General features: G+C 46.7%; 1 protein-coding gene across 1 annotated transcript in view; it reads right to left on the bottom strand.

Moving 5' to 3' along the window:
• The window catches only part of LOC122374836, a 97,591-nt gene that overhangs the window by 55,833 nt on the left and 17,137 nt on the right, over positions 1 to 24,621 (bottom strand). The window lies entirely within an intron of this gene.

Below are 24,621 nucleotides of genomic sequence, written 5' to 3'. Positions count from 1 at the left end.
TGATGCCTTTACTTTTTATGGCGTTGTGCGACGGATACCTTGCTTATTTATCACGAAAATACTTAACCTAAAGATATTTTACTAAGTGAAGCAGAACTTTGAAGCTAATTGAACTATTTACGAGTATATTGAACTTGACATCGCTCAATATTTCTGTGTGTGTACTGTGGGCCAGTTCATGTCGGTCAGATGCGGTGTTATATGATCGGAGCGGCGCAAATTTTTCACGATCCTGACACTATGGTTGATTACTTTTTGAAGTCGTTTACGTTGCGTTAAATTACACCCGGCCCAAACAGTGGCACAGTACAAAATATGTGGGAAAACCAGACTTTGGACGAGGAGTTTTTCACTTCTTCGGGAAGGCGACGCGACATTTTAGACAGGCCACCCAGGGTTGCATAGCAGCGACGAATAACTACAGATATGTGATGTTCGAACGTAAGATTTTTGTCCAACACGACTCCGAGTACTTTTATTTTCTGCGCCGGGCGAAGTGTGGCACCATCAAATTTTATCTGAACGTTAGGCGGTACGGGCGGACATCGATAGCAGCGCCTCTATCGGTCACTTGGGAAAGCTGGGCTGTAGGCGACGAAATACTGGCTGAGTTGTCACGCGTTGAATAGGTTTATAGACATCAGTCTTGTGAAAAAGTTGAACTTTTGCCTTCAATATTTCTACAGGCAATTTTAGAAGTGTCTTCACATAGATTACAACACCGTTTAGATTATTGTATTAACTTCAAGCCTTCCCTATTGTTCTTGACGATGATGCGGGAACTATTTCTAATTAGTGTTTCTAGCTTAGTAAAAGAACATATTGTGCAAACGATGAAAAAAGCATAAATGGAAGATCTTAAATGCAATTTTCTCTAACAATTAATGGTAAATTCTCTACACATCAAGGAAAAGGTGCAAGCTAACTGATAATTTAAAGTTCTTGGGGCCAGTTGTTTTCTTCTTTTCTTACGTCGCCCCAATGGCCGCGAATACACTTGTGATAACGCCTATCGAAGTCAGTACTGAGCCTTCTGCGAATTGAACTCACCAAGATGATATCACTTTTCTGGGGATTTATCTTCAAACTGTTTTGAACAAACCAGTTGTTAGCACGACTGAGTGGTTTGGACACTGTTTTGGAGGACAGTCATGTCCTTTGGTGCACTTCGGTGAATGAACTGTGCGTCGTCCGCATATAACACCACCTTATTGTCGGGCAGGTATGAGGTCAGATCGTTTGTAAATATCAAAAATAAGATTGGCCCTAAAATTGAGCCCTGGATCACGCCGTGATCCACGGGAACGGCGGCCCCAGATCCCCCTCGGACCCTCTGGCACCGATCGCTGAGCCAGTTCTCAAATAAATAAGTCAATGCCGTACCACCCTAGTTTGTCCAGGAGCCGACGATGCTGGACGCTGTCAAAAGCTTTAGAGGTGTCAGCCGTCGTGAGACAGCCGATCATCCCCTGGTCAATACCGTTGGTCAGGTAACTGACAGCGTCCAGCACCGCCGACTCCGTGGACCGGCCCGGCCTAAAACCGTGCTGCTGATCACAGAGGATGTCATGGGCTATCAGGTAATCGAGCAGCTGCGTACAGACAGCACGCTCCGCGAGTTTCGCCGCTGTCGGTAAAATCGAAATTGGCCGGTAATTAGAAGGGTCATCTGTGCAACCTGATTTAAAGACAGGCAAGACAGTAGCGCTTTTCCAGCAGACAGGTATTACTCCGGACGTAATAGACGCGTTTATAACATTCAAAAGGTGCGGCCCAATCTCAGAAAACGTCATACGCATCATTCCCACAGTGATGCCGTCGTCCCCAGACGCCTTAGAAGATGACATAGATTTTAGACAGTTAGACAGCTCAGGTAAAGTGACTGGGTGAACGCGGAAAGCACCGCTAACGACACGAGGCGGGCATGGAGGTATCGGCTCGGCGTTCACACTCTTAGCAGCCAGTTCAGCTGCAACACGGGATCCCACCGTGCCGAAATACTGATTTGAGTCTGTCGGCCCACTCCGGGCGGCTATCGGGCGGTCCGCTCATGGCACACTTCGGGGACACTAGAAATCGTCTGATGTCTTTCCAGGTGGTTTTACGTGAGAATTTGTATGACGAAAGAAAAAAAGACGTTCTCGCACGGCACTGGGCAGCTCTGACTGCACTCCGCTTGGCACGATAGATGTCACGGGTCTCTGGGCTCGGGTCGGCATCGCAGTCCGCTCTGGCGAGGTCTCTGTCGCGCATCAGGGCTCGGAGCTGAGGATTGTCCGTGAGCCAAGGGCACGGCGGGTGACGGAGTTTGACTTGCTTCACAGGCATGTGCCGGTCGATGTTGGGCGACCATGCAGCGAGCCAGGCATCCCATTTCGCCTCTACGTCATCCGTTCCGTACACTGCGGACCAGTCCGTGAGCAGCAGATCTAAACACAGCGAGTCCGGCACCAGTGACCTTGTTGAGCGAACACTGACAGTCACTGGACGCTGTCGGGTACGCTCCACCGGCAACTCGGCAACCACCAGATCGTGATCACTCCACGCACACGGAACCACCCGCGCCGCTGACGTGTCATCGGAGCACCTCACTATCACGTGATCCAGCTGCGAGCCGGACTCGGGGCGGGTCGGGCCGGTCACTATCTGCTTCAGGCTGAGATCGTGGAGAGCCTGTAGGTAGCGCGTCACGTCCGGTTTATCGGGCTGCGAGGTGTCGAAGTTTGTATCGCCGACCACACATATGGGTTTACCCAACCCGGTCACGTGGACGAGCTGATTGTGCAGATCCTCCAGGAAGGGAGAGATGGCGCCACACGGCGGCCGGTAGATGACTCCTACAATCAGATGGACTCGGGCGACCAGCCTCACCCACAGCACCTCGATCAGAGAGTCGGACGAGGGCACCGCCAGAGTCTCGACACGCAGGTGCTGCCTATAGATGAGGCAGACGCCACCGCCTCTCTTCCGGCGTCCGTCCCGAGCCGGTCGGTCACGGCGGATGATTTTGTAGCCCGGTATAATGATAAAGCTGCTGTCTATGTCGGGGCTGAGCCATGTTTCGGTGGCGCACAGTATGTCCAGATTGTCTCTGTCTAGCGTCTCTATCACATCATCGATAGACGGCATGAGAGAGCGGCAGGGCTGGGAAATCTCTCATACTTTCATACCCCAGTAGGTAGCAGATATCGGTTTATTGTTCCATCAATTGTAGCAAAATCAACATTTCTCTCTTCCGTACATCATAAAGAAAAATACAATAAAAACATCAAAATTCGCACATTTTTAAAATAGAGGTACCACCAGCCAGTGATCTCGTCGGCGAATAAGAACAAAACATCTGTAAGACTAACACAAGTTCAAAACGTCAGCTTTGTGCTCAATTTTATGACGAATCTGGCGGCTCTTTGTAGCAGTTTCCATTGTAGCATCACTAATTCTTCATACTCTGAGTCGTGTAACAAAATGTATCTGCTACGCCTTTTTATGCGCTATCTTTCTTATGAATATTGCAAAAAGGAGTTTCATTATTTGTGAAATATTCAAATGACATATTTACGAAACAAAACAAATTGTTTTTAAAAAGGCATTGTTCAAAGATCAATAAAAATACGAAAAGAATCAACTCATTCTGCCCATGGCATCTCTAAAAAGCCATCTTCTATGATACAGTGTCCTGCAACGTCTTTAATCCTTTTTGATGACGTCATACGCAATTTTATTCAGTTTTTAATGTATTTTATTGTTTAAATCATACTGATTTGAACCAAATTAGACTTTTAAAGAACTAATGAACATTTTTTGTAAGTTTTATTAAGAAATCTTGTCAAAAATATGCAAATTACGTCATTGCTGTTTGTGTATTTTATTGATGCATTGTTTCTGGCGCTTTAGAGACAATTCTAGTTGTTTCGCGTGGATAGTTCAGTTGCTTTTGATGAGTGTTTCTGGGTGTTTTTGAATTATTTCAGCTATTTTAGCTTTTATTTTGCCTCTATTTTAGGAAAGTGGGATATTCCAGGCCTAATTTCAAGTGTTGCAATGACAACTGTCCCTAAAGCGGCGTGTAGTACACAGTTATAGAGCTGAGAGCAAGGTAGCCGCCCAGCACGCAAAGCAAGATGTGTGAACATATAGGTAGATACCTATGATCGAATTTGCGCAGAAGGTGAGATCTGATTGAAATATTGATCAAGTAACGCCTAGAAAATAATTTTTTCATTTACTTCTTTACATGTTCAATTATTGTATTAACTCTAAACCTTGATTGGTGGCAACTGGCAACTTTTGTACAGCGGGTTCGGCATGCACAATGATTGTAAATTGTTGACCAGACTGAGCACTGAGCAGCCAAATCAACCTGATTTCTTTCAAATACTTTCTGCCTGAGTAGGCTGATACCATCTGAATCCTGAAGTTGCTGGAATGCTGAAAGGAAAATTCTAGGGCTCACTGGAGCTCTCTGGTGCTCTCAGGTGGTGCTGGAACTTGCCCTGAGAAAGCCCTACAGCACCTTATTTTGATATTTGTATGTTTTTTCTAAACCTGCGTAGTGAGTACCTACAAAGAGTAAAAAATAAGAAAAAGAACATTCACAGGGGGCATAAGCAAGACACTATCTGTTTTTGTTTGTGCAACCAACTAAATAAAAACATTCAAAGCTCAATTTAGAATAGATAGAAAATGAAAGAGGAAAGCTCTGTCCAGAATTCTGATTACTTGTAAAATCATTTTCTCTAGCAGAAATGATGTGAGGAACATTTGTGGCAATGTAGCTAATAAAGAGTTTCTCGTAATATCTGGTATGTAGCAGATTCAGCATTTTTCCCAGCCCTGGAGAGCGGACATTTAAATGTCCGATCCGTAGCCGCTGTGCCGGCACCCTGGCCGGTAACGCTCTCGCCTGACTGATAGCCGGCTTATCAGCCGTCGCAGAGGCGCGCCCAGCCAGCGGCAGACGACGCGGGTAGACGAGGGTTCGGTGCACGGCGACGGCCGCCGGAATGGGCGGAGCCAGCGCAGCACTATTCGCCGCACCGCGGCACGACTCCAGTCTCCGCTCAGACCGATGTCGCCTCTCCTGGGCGCGGCGACCAGCCCTGCAGCCTCGGTGGGTATGACGGGCACGGCGCAGAGCAGTAGCTGCGCGCCGCTCCGGCCGCGGCCCGGCAGCCCCCTCGGCCCAGGGCCTGGCGCCGCCTCCGTCCAGCCAGGCCGGCCGCAGCCGGGTCGGTACTCCGGCGGCATATTTACGTCTGGACAACGAGTTGCGTTGGAGAGGCCGGAAATAGTGGCGATTTCAGGACCGCAAGAATGGACCGTCATTGGAATGATTCTTTTTTAAACCGTGCACTGTTTTCGGCCGGAATTTAATAATTACTACAAAACATTTTGTAATTACGTTTCCACCAAGAATGAATGCCATCAGGGCTAATTTTTTACTACTTTCTTATTTTGTCAAGAAGCATATAGTGCTGTCATATTGCAGTTTTAGCGCGTTTGTTACAAAATATGAAGCGAAAAGCGTCAGTGTATATCAATATCAATATTGTTCACTATTTCATTTGTGCCTTCATGTCAGTATTGAAGGTGGATCATTAAATTTTCAACGCAGTTTACAAACAAGCATTTGGTCTTTCTCGTACATAAGCAGTGGCTAAGAAAAGGTTGATCAATCCTGAAGTTCAGTCATCGTACCTCAACTTAGCAGCAAGATCCCCAAGGACAGAGGATATAATATATTGTATACATGTCCTGTAAATCAAAACAAACAAGCATTTGGTCTTTCTTGTATATAAGCAGTGGCTAAGAAAAGGTTGATCAATCCTGAAGTTCAGTCATCGTACCTCAACTTAGCAGCAAGATCCCCAAGGGCAGAGGATATATTGTATACCTGTCCTGTTAATCAAAACATTTTTGTGCCTGCAAAGGCTTAAGTTATCTGTGGTGTGTTCGGACTTTGGAGTTAGGCTATATGGCCATTTTTGTTGTATGTTTATGTGGAGATTGAATATAACTGACACTGTGCTTGTTTGTATACTTACTATCGTCAAACAGGGAACAGCACATTCACATAACATACTCACCTAGCACCTAACTCATAGCTGTACCCTGCAGGATCTGTACTTGTTCATGTCTCGAGCATTAACAAAGCACTTAAGTAGCTTAGTAATCATTTCCACATTTTCTGAGCATCTAACATGACATACAGCAGTGCTGAGCAGCTTCAGAGAAGAAACACTTTAAATGCACAGACTCACACTAGCCACCCAATGAGCCAATTCCTCAGTTGACTGTTTCCCTGGATGCAGCTTGGCAATGTGAGCTAACTTTTGGCAAGTTGAAGGTTAGCAGGTAAGATTGAGTTAGGGTGAGTACTGAGTACCTATCTATAACTGGGTGCTACTGCTATGCAGGTCTTGGGTAGGCTGCAAATATGTACGTGATGATTGAGGTTAGGTCAGCTGTCAGGTTAGTCAGGTATGCTCATTGCTCAGGTCACATTTTTATGGACACTTGGCAAATTAAAAAAAAACTAACAATCTAATCTAAGCTAACCTGACTAAACATACACAACTACTGACTATAGGAACTAAGCACCTACCTACTTGTGCCTACATCTCATACCATGTCAAAGTAGAGTTCCTTGGTGGAAGATTACCATCAGTACTTTTTATCCCAACCCTGTGATGAAAACTAATACTTCTAAGCTCTGAGTCAGTACTTGCCATCCACAGGAAGAAACGCTGAGGCTGAGAGCTTTGCCATTGTATATTGGACCAATAATCACTATCACGAATGACTATGAAGTATGAACACATTATATGATCACATCGTTGCATGGATTGTCACATTGACAATTTTACTACAATCCTTTTTCAAGAAATACAGTGATGATTAACATCAAAATCAACATAAAGTGGATTTAGTGATCCAAGCTTTCTCCTCCAGTAGCAATGGAATGATCGCATGTTTCATTTGCCAGCCAGAGTACCTGATGCACATTATACAATCTGCATAGCATCTAAGCATACTGCATAGTAAAACTGCCCAAGTCCATTCATTCTAGATTTCTAACTTGATAGTTAGCACTAATTTATCTTGCTGTTGTAAGTTATCATTCAATATTCATACCAATACATGAATATGCGCTCATCAGTCAACATTTTCTGGCATGATCCTGCTCAGCGTGCTCTTCAGTATTGCTCCAAGGTCTGCAATATTATAGCTTGTTTTTGGCCAATAAGCTCTTTTAATTTAACTTTTTCTTGCTGATATATGAGCCCGATCAACTTTCGTTTATCAACCAAAATTTCATAACCTGTTCAACTTTGACTTGATATCAATATTGATATTGCTCAGGAGGTGCGCCTCAGGAGTCAGGACCTCTGTCAGCCTCCTGGATACTTCAGATTGTTTTCAGTCAACATGCTTCTTATATATGATATAAGTCAATCTTAAGGGATTCAAAACATCCAACAAAACGACGTACAAGAGTAAGAAAACCACCAGATAAACTAAAAATGGCCTTGGAACAGAGCCAAGTGGTGCTCCATTTGTTTGTTTACAATGATTGTAGTGCTGATGTATTTTTAGGACTCTGAACGTCGGCTTATAAAAAAATGAAACGTTTTTACAAACGTTGTAAGGCAAGTAATATTTATCTGAAAGAACTAAAATATTCAAAAGCCAAACACTATGAAATACATGAATCGGAACGAAAAAGTAACCCAAAAATCCAGCCTAATCACCGGCTCCTAAAACTGCAACAAAATCAGCACTTTTCCCCGCAACTCGTTGTCCAGACGTAAATATGCACTCCGGCGCTCCCCAGCAGCGGCGGGCCATTCCACCGACACCCGATGCGGTGGAGGGCTCTCCGGCTCGCTGATTGGTTGTACGAGTCTCGGCGCCTCTCCGGAAAACGGTAGAATGCCGCACCGCCGAGCGTGATCCCCTCCATGCAGCTACCGCCGACATCGAGAGGAAGGCAACGCGACAACGGAAACAGTCACTGCGGCCAGGTAAGTCAAAATCGTGGGTCATTATGTCGCACACTCGATTCAGCACTGTCCAGTCCGAGTTTCAGCACACTTTCACTGTCCAGTGTCGCGTGTGGAGGCGAAAAAGCACTTAAAAACCGGAGCGTCTCAAACACGCGGCCGCCCTATCCAGGCGCGCATGCGCAATTGACGTATCCGGTGTGCCGGCGGAGCAAAAAAAAAAAAACGCGATCGACACTAAACGATCTGGCTCGCACATCGGTTTGGGGTCGGACGTGAGATAGTCTCGGGTCCCAGAGGATGGCGAGAGCACGAAAATATCGGATGGTTTGACTGAACATTTGCCATGAAATAGTTTCCAGCACTGTATCATATCTGCTCGGAGGAGCCTGCCCTTGATCGAGAACTGGTTCAGGGCCTTGGGTCGAGAGTTGTAGTCTAGACTACCGAGACCATGGACGCGCTTCGTCCAACGCCTGTGGACTGACTCGAGAAGCCTTAACCCGCGCCCTGCTGGGGGGGGGGTGTTTGAACACCCCCCCCTTGTGGTTTTTCGCGAATATCTCAAAAACGGCGGCGCGGAGCGCCGCCGTTTTTAGTACAACTTATCATACATCAATTCTACACATGTTGTGAAAATTTCAGACCAAGGTCATTCAAGGTCAGGTCACCAGCTCACTTGAAGTGACCTCACCTCATAAAAAGTTTCAATGTCTGTCATAGCTACACCGAGTGACCGATCGCTTTGAAACTTTCAGCGATTGCTAGGAGCAATAGCATGTACAAAATGTATATCTCAGAATTCTGATATCGATGACCTAAGGTCAGGTCAATTTTGCAACCTCCCATTATAAGTCAATGGGAGAAAATTGAAATGCGCCTCTTTTGGACGAAAGACATTATAAACACTTCCAAACACCGAATTACAAGTGGTTTAGACACACGGAACATGAAAATGGTGTCCGTGACCCTTGTTTATGCCCTGAGGTCATCTTAGGTCACGAATGGTATCTAACAGTTTTTCGCAAATAACTTTTGATAGAGGCATGCTAGAGCGATGAAAACGCCTTAGATGTGTTCAGCTAGACGATACGGATCGACTGATATGCAACATGACCCTTTCCGGTCAGGTCATGACCTTGACCTGAGGTCAAATTTTCAAGTTGACCTTTCAAGGTCAAGTTATAGTTCATTCGATGCGTCTTGACGAGAGGAACACGATGCTGGTAAAAGTAAGCTCGTACAAGGCTTGGGTCAAAAGTTATTGCAGAAAAACTGTCTCCGAAAAAATCGGCTATTTTTGCAGTTTTTGCCCCCTGCAGGCAAAACCGTTGACGGTAGGTCAAATCTGAGAGAACTACTCAGAAAGGGCGTTAATAGGGCTATCGAATGCGCTTTTCTGCGGCGCTGTAGCTCTATTGGTTCCCGAGTTATGCGTTGGCTTTTTGGAAATTTTCGACATTCGACCTGGAAATCGGCGAAATTTTGCCTTCAATGACCTCTGGTGACCTGACCTTTGACCTGACCAAAAAATTGACCGAAGTGTTTTCGTCATTATTTTTGACGCTCTCTCGAACGCCGCCTTCCGCGTATCGCTACGTGGCCCAGGAGCCGAGTTACAAGGGGGGGGTGTTCAAACACCCCCCCCCCCAGCAGGGCGTGGAAATCCAGGACCCCCAGCCGGGCGCGGGTTAAGTCACCCACGTATCCGGTGTGCCATACGCGAGAACAATACTCGATCCGAGGCCTTATGTGCGTGCCAAAGAGTGTCATCATGAAGTTCGGGGACCTGCAAACAGTAGATTTAAGCAGATTCTCAGCCAGCCCCGCAGCTTTTGATACCGTTGCTGCGATATGGTTATGAAACTTCAAGTCCGAATCAATTATGATACCAAGGTCGGTGTGGGAATGGACAACCTGGATCGCGGCATTGCAGATGTGGTAACATGGAGGGAGAACGGCGTGGAGTTTCCTGTGAAAACGGAGCACAACGCACTTCTTAACCCGCGAGTTGCTGGGGGGGGGGGGCGTTAAACGCCCCCACTTTTTTCGCCGGGCCATAGCATAAAAACGGCGCGCCGCAGGCGCGCCAAATTTTAGGTACCTGTAGGGAATTGATTGAAGTTTATTGTGACAAAGTTTTAAAAAAATCAGTCGGAAAATTTTTGAGATATCGAGGTTTTAGTGACGTCATGATTTCTGAGTTCTCGACCAAAAACGGCATATGTTCAAAAAATCATATAAAATCACAGAAAAGACGTACAAGCATGCCGTAAACGCCATTAGACTGCCAATACCATGAACAATCAAATGGCTATCTTCGATTATTAATTATCGTTCCGCATTTTCCAAAATCTTGAACTGAATCTTGGCAATTTCTCGTGACTACTTCACGACCATGATACATGCATTTCTTAAATTGTACTTTTTGAGCCAAACACGTACACATATGATAAAATGAATGTCACCATCGTGTTCTACGCCCCAAATTACCTATAAAACATGTGTCACAGGCTGCGAATATCAGTTTTGATTTTCGGGGATATGTGCCTACCCTGTTGACCTGACCTTGACCCTGACCTATGCTTGACTGACCCGTACATGGAGCTGACACTCTTGCAGGCCTTATATGATGGATTGTGCACCGTTTTGACAGAGTTTATGACGAGAGGCGCCCATTGCGAAGTCCTGAAGTCCATGCTACTGAAAGCCCGATTTCAGGTATTTGACCTGACCTTGACCCGACCTGTGACCTCAAAATTCAACTTTAAAGTACTCATCTGAAGCGTCTTGTCGCGTTCTTTCGTTTGCCGCCTCGTGCGTTTCGTTGTGCCTATTGGTTCTCGAGTTATCGGCTGGGGGCGTTTAACGCCCCCCCCCCCCCCAGCAACTGCCGGGTTAACATTCAAAGAAAGACACCATGACTCGGCCGCGTTCTGCAGCATATCAATGTCTCTCTGGCACGTCTGCGAATCGAGGACATCACTGGCGTGCGGGTCATGACGAATCTTCATATACATCTTCAGGTCATCTGCAAAAACCTTGTATCATTGCATGTCAGGTTACTAGCTACGTGATTAACAAATATCAAGAAGAGAATAGGTCCCAGAACAGAGCCCTGTGGGACACCACTCGTGACGGGATGACTGCTCAGCCTGCTTTTCACCTGTACGGCCATTTGTCGGCCAACTAGGAAGTCCTCGATCCATCGGACCAGACTGACTTGGATACCGAGAAGACGAAGTTTTGTCAGGAGGATGCGGTTGGGAAACAACATCAAAAGCTTTGGCGAAGTCAAACATCACAAGATCAACAACACTTCCATTATCCACATATTGAGACACCTCATTGTACACCAGGAGCAGTTGATCCATGGTGGACCTGCCTGCTCGAAATCCGAATTGGTGGTCAGTCAGTATGCCAGGAAGGGAACTCAGACGGACGCCTTCAGGAGCTGCTCTCCAGTCTGCCCCTCCAGCCAGGAACGGACAGGAGATGCGGCAGCATACGTCTGCTCCAACTCCGAGGGGATGCGGATTCTGCTCCGCCACTGACCACGAGCCGGCGGAATGCGGAGGATTCAGGAGTCTGGAGATAAAGTGACCGACTGAATAAGGTCAGACAAACTGGCCTCTGTTTTGTGTGTTTCAAGTCTGGACACAGGGCCAGCTCATTGTAAAGGTAGATAGACATCACGTCTTGTGCTACTATAAGGGTGCCCTTGATTCGAAGAGGGATAAGCAGGCCAGGCACTCTGATACCAACCCCAGTGGTGATTCCCATCGTGCAGGCTAAAGTGATGTTTGACACAGATAGTGACAGGAGCTACTCAATGCCTGTGTTACTTCTATCATGGATTACCTACTACCTACTTCACTTCATTTCTACTTCATCCATGCTTCTATGTAGGTATTGTAGCATTGACTTTATGCAATATTCATCTAATTGTTATTCAGTGATATTGGAGCATCCTATTGTGCACTGTTAAAAGTTATCATAGGTATGACCTGACTGTAATTTTGTAAGCCAGGGATCTCCCGAAAATGTTGCACACTATTTTGAAAGGCTTTGAATGGGGTTGGGAACTCGACTTTTTAACCCGGCGGCCGCTGGGCCTCCGCGCCACCCGCCGGCCGCTGGGGGGGGGGGGGGCATAAAGTTGCCCCCCCCCCCTTTACTTCTGCGACGATATCGTCGCAACGCGAAGAGATAGAGAAGCGAAACTTTGCACACATCTTCCTGAATACCTAGCCGAGGTTGTGTCTAAATTTGGTGTCGATCCCATTTGAGATGACGTCACAGTGACGTCATAAGTGAAATTATAGATTTGCGACTCTCATATTCCTCACGATACATCACATATATGGGACCGAATATAAAGGGCCGATTATTGGTCAGAAACTAGATGGAAGTGTAGTAAGATGTTTTAGGATGACAGCAGGTGCTGTCTAGTTCATTTACAGTCGAGTTTCATGCTCAGCGTCATCAGAAACGGTCCATATCGGAAAACGACAAAACTTTATGACGTCACTGTGACGTCATCTTAGGTGCTACAACCACCAAACTTTCCTCAAACATTGCCTAGGTATTCATTAGAAGCTATGCCAAGTTTCACGTTCGTAGCTCATCAGTTTTCGGAGATATTTCACAAAACGTAAAGGGGGGGCAACTTTATGCCCCCCCCCCAGCGGCTCGTGGGTTAAGAATGTGTAGAAATGATCAAACTATTGTCGCAGAATTTATGGTGCATACAATTTCCTCATAAAATCAACATGCTGAGAGAAATGGAGGACCACAGACAGAAAATATGTTTTTTTAAGTTCTTGAAAAAGACGCTCTTGATGCTGTTACGTCACATGTCACCTTCTGCAGTTGACAATAACGGCGCATCTGGCGCACCACCGATTACATGTTATGTCTATATGTGAGAGAGGTTGTCTGTTTCACTCTGCCATTCGCACTGTTTTTAGCTTTAAATAATGCTAAAGCATTCACGGATGAAAGATTCAGTGTAAAAAATTGATGCGTCTGCCCTGTACCTACTGTTCCCATTTAACATTGAGCGCGTGGTAAACATTTTGTGTACCTCGAATTTTCAGGGGTGACCTAAGGTCAGGTCAATTTTGCGACCTCTCCATTATAAAGTCAATGGGAGAAAATTGAAATGCGCCTCTTTTGGACAAATGACATTATAAACACTACCAAACACTGAATACAAGTGGTTTAGACACACTGAACATGAAAATGGTGTCTGTGACCCCTGTTTACGCCCCTGAGGTCATCTTAGGTCACGAATGGTATCTAACAGTTTTTCGCAAATAACTTTTCATAGAGGCATGCTAGAGCAATGAAACGCCTTAGATGTGTTCAGCTCGACGATACGGATCGACTGATATGCAACATGACCCTTTCCGGTCAGGCCATGACCTTGACCTGAGGTCAAATTTTCAAGTTGACTTTCAAGGTCAAATAATAGTTCATTCGATGCGTCTTGACGAGAGGAACACGATGCCGGTAAAAGTAAGCTCGTACAAGGCTTGGGTCAAAAGTTATTGCAGAAAAACTGTTTCCGAAAAAATCGGCTATTTTTGCAGTTTTTGCCCCCTGCAGGCAAAACCGTTGACGTTAGGTCAAATCTGAGAGAATTGCCCAGAAAGGGTGTTAATAGGGCTATGGAATGCGCTTTTCCGCGGCGCTGTAGCTCTATTGGTTCCCGAGTTATGCGTTGGCTTCTTGGAAATTGTCGACATTCGACCTGGAAATCGGCAAAATTTTGCCTTCAATGACCTCTGATGACCTGACCTTTGACCTGAACAAAAAATTGACCGAAGTGATTTCGTCATTATTTTTGGCGTTCTTTCGAACGCCGCCTTCCGCGTATCGCTAAGTGGCCCAGGAGCCGAGTTAGAAGGGGGGTGCTCAGACACCCCCCCCCCCAGCAGGGCGTGGAAATCCAGGACCCCCAGCCGGGCGCGGGTTAACTAATAGGTAATGGAGAGGGCGCAAAATTGACCTGGCCCTCAATGTAGCCATTTGGTTTGAGGATTATGCAAGACGATCATGTTCGGTGAGATCAGCAGGTTTCTATGGCGCTTATTCAAAGTCGATTATGCACACTCACATCAGCAAAGGTCGTCCTCTATACCACGTCGCCCGAAGACATCCTTTACCTTCGTGCCTCTATATGGGACAGTCTCACGCCTCACCCATCTGGCACTCATGCAGTCATGCATGTCCACAAGTAGGGGCTGCGCGCACTAAACATCGAATTGTGAAGGAAGGTGATTGGTGGAGAAAAAAAAATCCAGAACGTATGTCATCGTTCGGTCGCCTCTGACTGTAGTCGCTGCTGGTATGACAATGAGTTGGGATCTCGGACCTTTGCTGATGTGAGTGTGCATAATCGACTTTGAATAAGCGCCATAGAAACCTGCTGATCTCACCGAACATGATCGCCTTGCATAATCCCCCAACCATATGGCTACATTGAGGGCCAGATCAATTTTGCGCCCTCTCCATTACCTATTAGTTAACCCTCGCCCGCACATGCCGTTTTCCAATCCTAGAACGCACATGGGGGGGGGGTTGCCACCCCCCACGCCATTTCATTCCTGTTGGAGATAGAGCTTCGCGGTAAAGACCAAAAAGATTCTTTGGGAAGAGACAAATCCAATGATACCCAGTTTTACCTTCTCAGGTCAGTCATTGACCTTCCAGGTCAGGTCAAACTAAAAAATGTTGCTGTTTTGGGTCACCGTTGGATATCAAGTGCACTGCTTATCATATACCGATGGCGATGCCGTTTTCTGGTGCCAAGCCAGCTAGAACCTCTTTGTCACACTACCCGACCAGGTTTTTGCTGCTGAGGTCATTTCAGGTCAAGTTAGGTCAAGGTCAGTGATATGTGTTTGTATGTCTGCGTGTGTCTGTGTGTACCTACATATACTGATGTAAGCACCGATTGTTTATGTGTCCATATTACATGAAATCATGATCTGAGAAGCTTTTACCAAAAATGCAGTAAAAAAAAACTCACAAAAAGTAAATTCTGCTTGTCTAAAACGCAATTATTTTAGATGACCTACGTTGACCTTGACCCTGACCTTGACATCTGTACATCGTCAAACAACATGTTCCATGATAGGTGGGAGGTAAGACTGGCAAAAAAGGCCGAAATCAAGGTGTCAAAAGCTCACAAGGCCCATAGCCAACGCAAGATGTTGAGAATTGGTCATTTGGGTCATGACATGACCTGAAAAAGAAGGTCATATCCAAAATAAAAACCACAGAAACTTGAAATTTTCAGTGGACATCAAGAAAGGATAGATGAGCAGCTATACGAAAAATCAGGTTTCTAGCTCTAAAAATGTTAAGAGTGCAGAGCAGAAAGACTACCTGGGGGGTGGTGGTGGCAACCCCCCCCCATGTGCGGGCGAGGGTTAAAGGAACCCTCCCACCTTCAAAAAGTCAATGAATTGGCATGAAAGTGATGTCGCTCGGTTCACAAAGAGCGAAAACGAATATCTACCAAATTTCATCGAAAAATATTCACCGGTTTTCAAGATATAAGACTTTTACTTTTGTTTACTTTTTGGGATCTCCGCTGTTCCTAGCGACTTTATTTGAAAGTGCGGCATTTGTTGCGCGCAAAGCAGCATATACCACCGCGTGCTACCAAACGTTTTAGTAAAAGATTTAAAAATTGTTAGATCTCCGCTGACGTCACAAATTCTAAGGGGGGGGGGGGGCATACCAATGCATTAGCCCCTTAGAATCCGAAAACTGCAAGTTTGAAATTCCATATTTCCGAATTAAAGCATTTTTCGATGTTGTGAGTGCCCAAACCGGTATTTTCAGGCCATGGCCACCAATTTGCCTATCTCAACTTAAAACTAATGTTAAGGTAGGATGGTCACTTTAACCCTCGCCGTGCTGGTGGCCTGTGTTTTCCGTGTCGTACTGGGGAGGGGCGTTTTCACCCCCCCCCCCTTTAACTCGGCTCCTGGGCCACGTAGCGACACGCAGTAAGCGACAATCGAAAGAGCGTCAAAAATGATGACGGAAACACTTCATTCAATTCTTAGGTCAGATCAAAGGTCAGGTCACCAGAGGACATCAATGTCAAATTTAGTCCATTACAACAATTTTCGAAACTGCCAACGGCTAACTCGGTACACAATAGCGCTGCGGAAAAGCGCATTCGATAGCCTTTTCACAGACCTTTCTGAATATTGCTCTCATATTTGACCTCAGATCAACGGTTTAGCCTCAAGAGGACAAAAACTCCAAAAATAGCAGTTTGATGAAAAACGTTTTTCAGCAATAACTTTCAACACAAGACAGTGGCAACATTTACTTTGCCAGCATCGTGTTCCTTTCGTCGAGACGCGTCGAATGAACTATTCGTTGACCTTGAAAGGTCATTTTGAAAATTTGACCTCAGGTCAAGGTCATGACATGACCGGAAAGGGTCATGCTGCATCAGTCGATCCGTATCGTCGACCTGAACAAATCTGACGTGTTTTCACCGCTCTAGCACGTTTCTACCAAAAGTTATAGCAAAAAAAAAACTGCTGGTGACCGTCCATGAACTGAGATGACCTCAAGGGCACACAGAAGGGTCACATGTGCATTTTTTCCGATTCAGTGTGTTATGTTTATTTGTGAACTGAAGTTTGAGAGGATTTCGAACGACATTCGTTCAAAAGAGGCGCATTTCAATTTTCTCCCGTTGACTTAAAATGGAGAGGTCGCAAAATTGACCTGACCTTAGGTCACAGATATCAAAAGTCCGAGATAAACAGTTTAACCTTTGACCGTACTGGTGTTTTTCCAGCCGCGAACGCATAAGGGGGGGGGGGGGATCCGTTGGACTCCCCTTGTCGTTCGCCCCTGATAGAGCTAGAACTTTGCGGAAAAAACGAGCGTGTTGCTCGTGACCAGAGAAAGCCGATGATACCCAGTTTAAAGGTCTATGTCATTTGGTTGACCTTCCAGGTCAGGTCAGGTCGATGACCCAAAAGTCGGGGAAATCGGGACCTGTTAGAACGTCGTAAAGCGTGGCTGCAATTGGGTTTTCGGGGTGCTGATCGCGAATATCATGTTAGTTTTGATTTTTTTGATTGACATTTAGGTCAGGTCGGGCCCGGTCAGGTCAGGTCAACAAGTAGGCGTCCTGCCGGGTATTCGTGGTAGGTGTCAACCGCCTCTGACAGCTTCGCAACATGTTACGAAGGCACTATAACTACTTGGTAAATGTTTGTACGGTTGCTATATTCGAATTCAGCTCCCAAAACTAGCCTAGAAACATGTAAAACTCGAAAAAAGAACCGATGTCATCAAAGGTCAGTGACCTGACCTGACCTTCAGGTGACTTTGACACCCACCCTTATGCATTGGGGCAACATCATATCACATGTTTGAACGCTTGAAACCACGAAAAGACTGCAAACACGCGGCTAGTGCGAGCCGACATACGCCGAATCGCGATTCTGGTCAAACATGGTCTCGGATAGTAGGTCACAGGTCAAAGGTCATTTGGGTCAGGGTCATAAAATTTTTATGGTTGGTGTAAAATTGATAAACGCAAGGGCACTGAACGTTTCGTCGCGATCGGCCGATTTTTACGCAAGTTATTTGCGAAAAACCGAAGGGGTCCGTTCGACCCCCCCCCCCCTATACGGGCGAGAGACATACTGTTAAGGCCACCGCACACTATCCATTCGGCCGGTTCATTCGGCCGTTACAGCGGCGATTTTCTCGCGCAAGTGCTGGTGCGAGTCCCTACTCACCTGGAGCCGTCCGAGAGTCTCATAGACCACGTCATCACTAACGTGCCCGATCTGGACGCTGACGTCTTGCCGCCGGCTGACGCCGTGGCCGACCACCTCACTGTGACTGTGCGTGTGCCGTTCCGTCGGGGGAGCCGCCGGCCCGCCCCGTTTACCGCGCGCTCCTGGCGTAAGGTGAACTGGGACGCCGTGTGCCTTGATTTTCTGCGGGCGGACTGGAGCGCGGTATACAGTGCCGCTGACCTGGACAATAAGGTCGGTGAGTTTATGCGTCTTTGGTGGGGCGTGATAGACAGCCACTGCCCGCTGAGAAAAGTGACCCCTCGCCGTCCGCGCTGTCCGTGGCTCGACGACAGCCCGGAGCTGCAGCGCCTGCTACAGGAGAGAGACGAGGCCTACCGAGTGTGGCGGCACTCCGGCGCTGACAGCGACAGAAACAGCTACCGGCGACTCAGAAACCGAGTGAAATCGTGCCTGGCGGAATGTAAGCGTGCTTTTCTGTGTGACGGTATGCTGTCGGACCGCCGTGGTTTCTGGCGAAACGTGCGCGAGTTCGCCTTACGTCCGGGGAGGGGCGGGGGTGGTTTCTCCCGCGAGGGCCTATCGCCGGCCCGGGCGGATGAGTTCAACCGGCACTTCGCGACAGTCGGTCCGCGTATTGCCGCTGAACTGGCAGCCGGCAACCCCCCGCCACTCCCGCCGAGGCCGCCCTGTGTCACCACGGCCAGCATGTGTCTGCGGCCGGCGACACTCCCGGAGTTGTCTGTGGCCCTGCGGCAGTTGTCGTCCTCCCGTGCGGTGGGACATGACGGTGTACCACTGTTTGCTATTCGCCAGTGTTTTCCTGTGATTGGACCCCACATTCTCCATCTAGTCAATGCCTCATTTTCTTTACGTACGTTTCCCTCATCTTGGAAGCTTGCTTCTGTCGTGCCGCTTCATAAGTCTGGTTCCCGTGACAGCGCTGTTAATTTTAGACCTATATCAATTTTACCAGTGTTATCGAAAGTATGTGAAAAGGTGGTTTGCAATCAGCTCGCTTCTTATCTTGATACTTCCTCTATTTTATCACCATCTCAGTATGCGTACCGCCGATATCACTCAACGGAGGATGCTCTCACCGACGCTGTTGAGTGGGTGACACGCCGCGTCGACAAGGGTCACATTGTTGCCATCACGTCGGTGGACCTCAGTCGCGCCTTTGATAGTGTTGACCATGGTATTTTATTGTCCAAGTTGAGCTGGTACGGTGTTGACCCCGGGTGGTTCGCGAGTTACCTCGGCGGCCGGCGGCAGGTGGTGAGAGGCGGCTCCCTATCCCTTCCTATGTCCCATGGCGTTCCGCAGGGCTCCCTGGTCGGCCCAATCCTCTTCAGCATCTTCACAAATGACCTACCTTCCTACCTTCCTCATGGACGGCTCATTTCCTATGCAGACGATACCCAACTCCTCGATTCCGCTCTTCCCACTGACTTACCTGTCCTTAAAAAACAACAGGAAGACACCTTGCTCGCTGTCCAGTCCTATTACACATCCAATTCCTTGAAAATGAATCCTAGTAAGACCACCTTGCTTCTTGTGGGTACTGGCCAGAACCTCAAGAAAGCCTCATCCTTTTCCCTTACCATATCCGGTCACACACTACAACCATCCCCTTTTGTGAAGATGCTGGGAGTGACGGTCGACTCAACCCTATCCTGGGAAAAGCACATTTCAAATGTTGTCAATTGTGTATTGTGTATTGTGTATTGAAATATACCGTCCACAGGTGCACCCCATTTACAGACGGAGTCACAAGCATAAATATACGCCACATTTTCACACACCTACCTATGTCTAACTAACACATGTATAAATAAGGTTACAGACTCGATACGAATGCCTTCACCTGACTTCTAAACGCCGCCCGGGATCCGAACAGGTCAGCAGTCAGCAGTGGTCAAAAAGTGCAATTCCATCCTTCTATGTTTGTATAAAATTCGTCATCATCTTACCCCCGAGACCCGTAAGCTCCTTATCCAGTGCCATGTTTTCCCCCACATCCTTTACTGCCTCTCCGTCTGGGGCGGGGCCGCTCGCTGTCATTTACATAAGGTGCAGAAGATCCTGAATTTTGGTGCTAGGGTCGTCTCCGGAGCGCGGGTTTCTGAACATATTTCACCGGTGTTGAGAGCCCTCGGCTGGCATGACATTGCTGATCTTGTCGTCCACCGTGACTGCTCCACTGTGTTCAGGGCGCTGAGTGACCCTTGCGCTCCGGAGGCGATCCGCTCCCTATTCACTCGGCGAGCCGCTGTATCGCAGCGCTCAACGCGGGCAACGTGTGCCGGTGTACTGGAGCTGCCCGCTTACCGGCTGTCTATGTCGCGCCGGGCCTTGTCGTACCGAGCGGCCTCGTCCTGGAATCGCCTGCCGCCTGCCACCACCGGCTCTCGAACTAGAGCAGAGTTTTTACGACTTTTAAACTCGACAAGTGACTAGCGTTTTGGTATTTTAGTACAATGTGTATACGTGTGTGTGCTTGTGTTTTATATGTTTTTACTATTGTCATTGACTAGAAGCTGACACTAATCCATCATTGGAATGCTTCGCTAATACAATATACATACATACACAAGTGTTTATATCGGCCGAATGACGGACACAACGACTGTGCATTCGGCCAATATTATGGAGGCATTCGGCCCAAACGATGTTCACGCGACGACCGAAAAAAAAGTTCAACCGGTTGAACTGTATCGCGCGTAGCAATCATTTAGCGACCGAAAATCAGCAGCCGCCATGTTGTTTTTAGACAACCTTGACAGTTCTTGTTTACATTCCAATCATTTTCGATGCAAGGGGCTCATGTGGTGTGGAGTTGTTTGCGATTGAAATGAAATTCGAAATATTCGAAATAAAATAAAATTATTTTATTTCGAAATATTCGAAATAAAATAATAAAGTATTCGAAATAATATCCTTATCCGTGTTGTGTATTTTGTCAATTGCCTGTGTGATTTAAATTGAAATGTTGTTTAAACATTGGTTTCAACCATCTCTACTCCACTTTTCATTTCCATTTCCCCATTTTCTCAATTTGCCATGATTATACACTATACAGTCAGTGCCAGTGGGCATAAATTTGTCTACTACTCAACGCCACAGTAGGTATTCTTGGAAAACGGCCATTTATTATCCATATAAACAAATATTTTCTGCTTTTGCCAGTTAACTTGAAATGTTGGACGCAAGTTCTAAGTTGAAGTTTCAAAGAGCTATTCCTAAATTCTATCAAAATTCAAACCTTGCAAGTCAGAGTCATTGAAGGTATAATGTTCTTATATAATGTTCTTACGATGCAATCTTTCTCATTGGTTTTTATTTATCATTTCATTCACATCACCTCCCAACAGGCCACTGTCGCACCAATGTGTCACTGATCTTAGATATGTACAGATAGATATGTATCTTAGACATGTAGGTAGGTAGCAGGTGAAAGCGTTGAGCACAACTTTTTCTTAACCCGCGCCGTGCTGGGGGGGGGCGTTTTTACGCCCCCCCCCCTCAGGTTTTTCGCGAATATCTCAAAAACGGCGGCGCGCAGCGCCGCCGTTTTTGGTACACGTGTTCCTACATCATTTCCGCACATGTTGTGAAAATTTCAGACCTAGGCCGTTCAAGGTCAGGTCACCAGGTCACGTCAAGTGACCTTACCTCAGAAAAAGTTCAAAGGCTCGCTATAGCTACACCGACTGAACGATCACTTTGAAACTTTCAGCGATTGATATGAGTAACAGTATGTATAAAATGTATATCTCGGATTTTTGATATCTGTGACCTAAGGTCAGGTCAATTTTGCGACCTCTCCATTATAAGTCAATGGGAGAAAATTGAAATGCGCCTCTTTTGGACGAATATCGTTCAAAACGCTCTCAAACATCGGTTCATAGGTAAACATGACACACTGAATAGGAAAAATGCACCTGTGACCCCTCTGTGTGCCCCTGAGGTCATCTCAGGTCATGAACGGTCGCCAGCAGTTTTTTGGCTATAACTTTTGATAGAGACGTGCTAGAGCGGTGAAAACACGTCAGATGTGTTCAGCTCGACGATACGGATCGACTGATATGCAACATGACCCTTTTCGGTCAGGTCATGACCTTGACCTGAGGTCAAATTTTCAAAATGACCTTTCAAGGTCAACAAATAGTTCATTCGACGCGTCTCGACGAGAGGAACACGATGCTGGCAAAAGTAATGTCATGGCGCTTATGAGTCAAAAGTTATTGACGAAAAAACGTTTTTCGTAAAAACGGCTATTTTTGGAGTTTTTGCCCTCTGGAGGCTAAACCGTTGACCTGAGGTCAAATCTGAGAACATTACTCAGAAAGGTCTGTAAAAGGGCTATCGAATGCGCTTTTCCGCGGCGCTGTAGCTCTATCGGTTCCCGAGATAGCCATTGGCAGTTTCCAAAATGTTGAAATAGTCAACATTTTACCTTTGGTGACCTCTGGTGACCTGACCTTTGACCTGACCCAAAAAATGACCGAAGTGTTTTCGTCCTTATTTTTGACGCTCTTTCGATTGCCGCTTACCGCGTGTCGCTACGTGGCCCAGGAGCCGAGTTAGACGGGGGGGCGTGAAAACGCCCCCCCCCCCCAGCACTCGGCGGAAAGTTCAGGCCACCAGCACGGCGCGGGTTAAGGTACCAATACCATAATACAAAATCTGAGCTGTCAAAATATGATATAAATTGCATTTTTCCGAGCATTTTTTTCCTTTTTCTGTGTTTCTGCCAGATGTTGGTTGTGAAAGAAAAGTCTGGAGTATTGTTAAGGCTTTTTGGGATGCTCACAAACACTTGCATGCAATATTTGCATTGAAAGATGTTTGTGAGATCAGCATGCTGGATGTGTTTTTTGTATTTTTGTCTGCTCTGTGCGGGAGCTCGTTTTATGTTGATAAAATGTAATGGCACTGAACAAATATAAAAATAGGCACCTGTTCTTTCTGTAGTATTCGCCATTCAATACTGTTTTGTGTGTAACAGTTATTCCTAGGAGATCTGTCACAATAGTGAGTTTTCTTCTCTGCCAGTTCAATGAACCAGGTAGATGTGTCCACTCCAACCAGTGCAGATCCACCTTTGTGTACACATTTCAGCATGATGAGCGGACCTTTGGTGGCTGTTCCACCAACCCGCCTTTAGATGGCGCGCGCGTCTCCCAGCAGAGGCGACATCTACTGTCGGCTCAGCCGGTTTGGAGGGTGTACCAAGTGTCATTACCAATATACCTATAAACACGCCATTGCAGTGGCCTCACTCGAGGTGGGCTGGACCCAAGACGATGGATGACTTCGGTTAAAACGATGACGCGGGTCGTGGGCCCAGCAACACAACAGGTGGCGTTCAAAATTAAAGGTAGACTGCCACCTTTTTTCCACAAAACGGTTTTCACTAGAGCTGAGCCACCTATGTCCCAGACTGAAGTCTGTTTTCCGAAATTCGAACCCGTTTGCGAGAAATCGGAGACCAAAGTTCAGTTTGATGCCATTTTTTTTAGTCCAAGAAAACCGACATCTCTACTGTTTATCGATAACTTTGAAACATGAATTTTCTTATCTTTTGGTAAATATATGTCAAAACTTTGATTGTTTCGAGATCAGAGAAGAATTTTGGAGTGTCAAAATAAAAGTTAAACTTATATATTCAGTAGTTCATTTTTTCCAAAAAAGTGTGGGAAATGGGGTTTAACATGGGCCAGACCCATTCCAAATGAGCCATGATTTTCTTAATGTTTTACGAACTTAAATGCAAAATAAATTAAACATGGCCAATTTCTCATGAAATCATATATTAGTAAATCATAAAATACCTTACTTTTTCAAATAAAATGTAATAATCTTATGACCTTGAAGTCTAGTGATGTGTAAACATTGTCGCTAGACATTAACCGATTGATAATTGTATGAAAATCGACAATTTTTTTCGCGATTCACGTGATGATACTTTGTCAGGTGAATTCTAAAATTTTGTTTTGTCCAGGGAATAAATCATAGGCCGATCTGAGAAAACTTTTTGAAGGTGGCAGTCTTCCTTTAACAAATTCCCTATGTTTTCAGTCGGGTCGGAGATGTGGATCTCATTCAAGCGGTACACAACAAGCCAGTTTCATGAAACACGAGTCTTCTGGACGATGAGGCACCACCTGAACCGCAAACGGCCGGCGCACCAGCTCTGTCCCCGGGGCCGGCGCCCCGGCAAGCAGCACCAGCTCCAAGGCCAGCGCTCGGGCCAGCCCCGTCTCCGGAGCGGTCGGTGCCGGCATCACCAGTACGACAAGGAGCAGCCGTGCCCATGTCGAAACCCTCGCAGCACTTCAAAGTGTACAACAGGTGGCTAAACCGTTGAACGATGCCGACCTGGCTTTCGGTCAGTGGGTAGAACTCAAACTGAAAAAGCGGTTCAAAAAAAGCCATCGCTCCCGGAACTTCCGCTCACTGGCGCGCAACGTCTCCGCCGTCGGCTCCGGCAGGAACACTGAACCGTGGACGTTCACGATCGCGCGACAGATGTCGTACACGCGCGTGGTCGACTTCGCGAGCCGGTAGCTCGGCGCCAGAACGGAAAATTCACCCCCCCCCCCCCCGACACCAGATAGTGGAGTGTCATCGCCAGCCGCAGTGGTGCGCTCACCGGCTGGAGGAAGGTGGTGGTTGAGCGGGACCGGGTGGTCTGGTCCTCGATCCGTGCTAGGAGGAGGTTGAAGGCTCCCTAGCTCAGTCGGAAATACTGAAGGTGTCGATGGGGGTCGTTGAGCCGAAGCTCCTGCTCTCGGTTGGCG

Source organism: Amphibalanus amphitrite, unplaced genomic scaffold (assembly GCF_019059575.1).
Source record: "Amphibalanus amphitrite isolate SeventyFive unplaced genomic scaffold, NRLGWU_Aamphi_draft 001723F_arrow, whole genome shotgun sequence".
NCBI lineage: Eukaryota > Metazoa > Arthropoda > Thecostraca > Balanomorpha > Balanidae > Amphibalanus > Amphibalanus amphitrite.
This window is presented reverse-complemented; position numbering and strand designations above follow the sequence as displayed.